Source organism: Rhagoletis zephyria, unplaced genomic scaffold (genome assembly GCF_001687245.7).
Source record: "Rhagoletis zephyria isolate East Lansing unplaced genomic scaffold, Rhagoletis_zephyria_1.1 Rzeph_scaffold_00711, whole genome shotgun sequence".
Taxonomy (NCBI): domain Eukaryota; kingdom Metazoa; phylum Arthropoda; class Insecta; order Diptera; family Tephritidae; genus Rhagoletis; species Rhagoletis zephyria.
In genome coordinates, this window is record NW_016157795.1 from 24,178 (window position 1) to 30,177 (window position 6,000).

The window sequence follows — 6,000 nt, forward strand, 5'->3', positions numbered from 1 at the left end:
GAGTAGAATCAGAATTTTAATTTTCTCACTTTCGTTGTGAAACGATATGCTCATACATATGTGCATATATAAATACGTAAATTAAGCTCATCTTGGAATTTTGTTACTTCATATTTGCCAATTAAATTTGGTTCTATATGCATACATGTGTACATATGTACGAAGGTAACTATATACATATGAATGTATGTTAACTATATTAACTCCCAAGGGATCAATTTTTTTTGTTACTTGTGTACTCGCCCATTAATAAAGGTACATTTATACCTATATATGTATATATATATATATATATGTATATCTTCTATATATATAAAACAAAGTCGTGTTAGTTACACCATTTATAACTCAAGAACGGCTGGACCAATTAAGATGATATTTGGTTTTTGAATTTGTCTTCCTTCCGAATAGCAGAATAACTATTAAAACAACCGCTAGGTGGCGCTGGAGTCGAGTATTAGTAAAATCCGTATTTATGGTCCGATTCGCCTTAAGTTAAGATGTGTATTGACAATAGGAAAAACCATACCATTGCAAAAAAAAGAGCCGCCAGGTGGCGTTGGAGTCGAGTTATTGACAAAAATCGTGTTTATCGTCCGATTATCCTCAAATTCAAAATATGTATTGATAACAAGAAACAGAATTCCTTCGAAAAAAATTGCCGCCAGGTGGCGCTGAAATTTTATTACACATAACTAAAGATCGTATTNTATACATATGTACAAATTTATGCAAGAGTAGAATCAGAATTTTAATTTTCTCACTTTCGTTGTGAAACGATATGCTCATACATATGTGCATATATAAATACGTAAATTAAGCTCATCTTGGAATTTTGTTACTTCATATTTGCCAATTAAATTTGGTTCTATATGCATACATGTGTACATATGTACGAAGGTAACTATATACATATGAATGTATGTTAACTATATTAACTCCCAAGGGATCAATTTTTTTTGTTACTTGTGTACTCGCCCATTAATAAAGGTACATTTATACCTATATATGTATATATATATATATATGTATATCTTCTATATATATAAAACAAAGTCGTGTTAGTTACACCATTTATAACTCAAGAACGGCTGGACCAATTAAGATGATATTTGGTTTTTGAATTTGTCTTCCTTCCGAATAGCAGAATAACTATTAAAACAACCGCTAGGTGGCGCTGGAGTCGAGTATTAGTAAAATCCGTATTTATGGTCCGATTCGCCTTAAGNGATTCGCCTCATATTTGAGATGTGTATTGACAATAGGAAAAACGATACCATTGCAAAAAAAAAGAGCCGCCAGGTGGCGCTGGAGCCGAGTTATTGCTAAAAATCGTGTTTATGGTCCGATTATCCTCAGATTCAAAAAATGTGTTGATAACAAGAAACAGAATTCCTTCGAAAAAAAATTGCCGCCAGGTGGCGCTGAAATTTAGTTACATATAACTAAAGATCGTATATTTGCTCGAATTTATTTCAATATCGAAATATATGAATTCACATATCGATGGTCCTATGCAATAACGACACAACTCAAAATTCAAAAAATCAAGTCCCTCATATCCCTCATTACTCTTCAGAGGCACATGCCTCTAGTCCTTGGCTAACATATGTTTAATCCTAACTAAAGTAAGTAGTAAAGATTATCTATTCTATACTAATTATATAAAGAGAAGTCGCTTTTCTTTGTAACAGGTAATATCGCGCACGGCTGGCCCGATTTTCATGAAATTTTGTATATAAATAGCTTTCAGCAAGTACCATGTTTTAAGCCAAAAAAATTTACTTTTTCCGGTAAGTGGACCAGGGACCGATATATTCGAAAAAGTTTTATTGTGGTCCGATTTGCTTAAAATTTGGAACGTAGGTAGCTTTTTACTAATTAGCGTATAGGATCCTTTTTTCCGGGAAGTGGACCAGGGATCGATCTATTCGAAAAAATCGTACTTATGGTCCAATTTACATAAAATTCGGTACATAGGTAGCTTTTTGCCTGGATTAGAATGTACGATTCTTTTTTCCGCGAAGTGGACCAGGGACTGATCTATTCGAAAAGACCGTATTTATGGTCCGATTTGCTTAAAATTTGGTATGTAGGTAGCTATTTGCCTAGATTAGCATATAGGATCCTTTTTTCTGCGAAGTGGACCAGCGACCGATCTATTCGAAAAACCGTATCTATGGTCCGATTTGATTAAAATTTTGTACGTAGGTAGCTTTTTGCCTGGATAACCTTCATGCAATTTCGAATATATGTACATAGCTTTGAGCAACCACCATATCAAGGGGCGAATTCGTTACTTGCCAAGTTTTTTTTGCGACAATCAGAAATAACGGATACAGCCAAAATATAATAATAATATATAATATATATATACTAATATATATTTTGAAAGCAGTTTTTTTAGTGTTCGCAAAGCCGGAGAACGGCTGAACCAATTTTTTTGAAATTCCAGACACCTGCAGCTCGTGTCCCAAGGATGGCTTTAGGCTAAGAAAAAAAACCTATATGTAAAGGGGGCGTGGCACCTCTAACACAAACCGATTTTTTGCGTAGAGTTCTGGAACTTGGTATGGAGATATACGAAATCAACCGCATACCTACTCTTAGAGAAAAATTGGAGCTATTGGAAAAGGGAACGTGGCACCTCCAATACAAACCAAATTTTTCATACTACATATCACTGGAAGTGTTTATGGTAGAGTTCTGGAACTTTATATGGAGATATACAAAATTAATATCATACTCTTGGAGAAAAACTTAAGCTATTGGAAAAGGGAACGTGGTACCTCCCATACAAAACCAATTTTTCATATGAATATCTCTGAAAGTGTTCGCAGTAGAGTTCTGGAACTTGACATCGAGATATATAAATCAATCTTGGAGAAAAATTTGAGCTATTGTAAAAAGGGGTGTGGCACCGCCCATACAAACCGAGTTTTTCATACTGCATATCTCTGGAAGTGTTCATGGTAGAGTTCCGGAGCTTGGTATCGAGATATAAGAAATTGATCGCATAACCCTGAAGAAAAATTGGAGCTACAAAGCGAATTTTCATACTGCATATCTCTGGAAGTGTTCAGGGTAGAGTTCTGGAACATGGTATGGAGATATACGAAATTAATCGCATCCTCTTGGAGAAAAATTGGAGCTACTGTAAAAGAGGGCGTGGCACCTCCCATATAAACCGAATTTTTTATACTGCATATCTCTGAAAGTATTGATGGTACAGTGCTGGAACTTCGTATGGAGATATGTATGTATATGAAATCAAGTCCATACTCATGGATAAAATTGGGGCTATTTGGAAAGGGGCGTGAGGTCTACAAACGTACCCACTTCTAGCTATCTTTGAATGTATTTATAATTATTCTGTAGTGTGTTTGTGAGTGAAATACTCCTAAATGGTTGTACGGATTTTAACGACATTTTTTGTGTGTGTTTGAGTGGGTCTCTGTATGGTTTAGTTTCACAATTTAATTCGCCAGTTGGCGTTGTAGTTGAGTTATTACTAAAAATCTTATTTATGATCCGATTTGGCTAATATTTTGAATATGTATTGGTAATGGGAAGAGCAATAGTATTGCAAAAACCCGCTGCCAAGTGGCACTGGAGTCGAGTTATTACTAAAAATAGTCAAGTGAGAAAAGGTGCCGTGAAGCTCAGATTAAATCGACCTGTTGCATCATTGAGTATAGCGAACTCTACTGTGTTACTATTGTCCCAATGGATGTGATTTTCAAATATTATTATGCGGTCCAGCTTTCAAGGTATTTCGTCTGAAATAAGTATATGTATGTATGTATATTTCTGTAGAACAACGATTCGCACCCATTTTGAAAATGTCACCAACTATAATGTAAAGCTTCTAGGACAGATTCACTATAGAACCGGGTTTTCCGGCCAGGGAGTGAAGAGGAAAATATTCTTCCAATTTATTTCGTTTTGCGAATACTGTGCTATGAAATGCTGCACAGTTGGAGAATTTCAAGAATTTCTTCAGGGATATGACACTTTCCTTCAGATATTTAAAGCGGCAAATGACCACCAAACCACAATCTTAGCAGATTAATGTGCCAATGAAAATCGTAAACGTGAATTGTTGGTGAAAATGTTGGTCTGCTAGTATATATATAGAAACATACGAATTCCACTTAATTCTCTTTTTATTTTGCTTTTCATTTGCTATTCTCGGTTCTCAATTTTGTTTAAAGTACCATATGTACATACATTACAGATAAACCTACATACGCACATATTTACGCTTGCACAGAGAATTTTTGTGTGACATATAAATATCTCCGGGTCAATGACCACATAAATACATGTACCTATGTAAATATATACATTGCTGAGGTAGGTTAGGGTATTTAGCTTAAACTAGACCCAAAGAAAAATTTTTGTAATTAAATAAACCTAATTTGAAGAATTTGAATTCCAACCATTGAAGAATTTCTAGTATTAAGATTATCATATATGTATTACATCATTATTTATTATGAGTTGAATTTAAATAATAAATGGTTATCACGATGATTGTTTAGAGTAAACTTAATGGTCTAATTTCGAAGGAAGTGTAGGTGGTCCGATGGGGCTTTTTTACTTTGAATACCTTCAAAGCCACGTACGAACGTTCTGCACAGCTTGGGGTATTCCAAGCATAGGTGGATGGTAGTAATTAGGATTGGTGTTAGTTTTCCTTAGTGTGCAAGACTAAATATTTGGTTAGGTCCCTAGGTCGATGGATGTAAGCTTGGTTTGCAACAGTGTATTGAACCCCTCCCCATACTAAAGCTCCGACATATAAGTCAACGACTAAAGGGTCACATAACAATGTGCACACGAATGTGATGTTGTCCAGTCAATACTTGATGTTAAATCTAACGCCGCTGGGTTCGATGGCATTCACCCAAAATTTCTTAAATGTCTCCTCCCCAAAATTCTTCCTCACCTTACGCAAGCTATGAATGCCGTCCTGACAACGGGTGTTTATCCAGCGTGTTGGAAGAGAGCCAAGATCATTCCCATTTCTAAACCCAATGGCGATTTTCGACCGATTGCTATATTGCCCTTCTTATCCAAGGTACTGGAGCGCTTAGTGCATCGACAAATTAACTATTTTTTGAGTCGTAATTCTCTTTTGAGCGTACATCAATCAGGCTTCAGGACTAATAGAAGCTGCGTCACCGCACTATTAAAGGTCTAAGATGATATAAGGCAAAACATGGACAAAAATAATGTTACCTTCTTCACTCTACTCGATTACTCTAAGGCTTTTGACGCTGTTGTCCCCACACTTTTATGTTTAAAATTAAAAAACTTGTTTAATTTCACGTCACCAGCGTTGGACCTAATTAGTTCGTACCTAACAAATTGATCACAAGCTGTATGTGTTGGTAGTGCTTTATCTGAATTTTTGTCCACGTCTAGGGGTGTTCCACACGGATCAATACTAGGTCCATCGTCGTAGCCAGAATGAAATTTGGGGGCGGCTCGACCCCATTAAGCTGGTATTTCAGGGTACTATTTTATATATATAAGGAAAATTTGAAAGTTAAGGGAGGGGAGGGGGGGCTCGAGCACCCCCCTGCCCCTACCTGGCTATTTTGGCTCCAATTGTATGTTGGCTGTCCCTTTGTGTCAATCAATGTTTGTGTTCGTACCTTAAATTTTAACCTCGAACGTGTTAACGACTGGGCTAGAAATAACGGATTAGTAATTAACCCAAACAAATCTTTATGTATTGCAATTTATAGAAGATACTTCACACTTGATGAAAACATCACAAAGTAATTTTCAATAATTCAGTGTTAGATTTTGTTGACACTGCGAGAAACCTAGGAGCAATATTTAACAGGACGCTAACATGGAACAATCATATTGCCAGCATAACGGAATAAATATATGGAATGCTTAGGTCCTTATGGATCACTCAGTATTTCACACCAGTTAAAATTCGACTGCTGCTAGCGAAAACCTTTTTACTACCGACAATTTTGT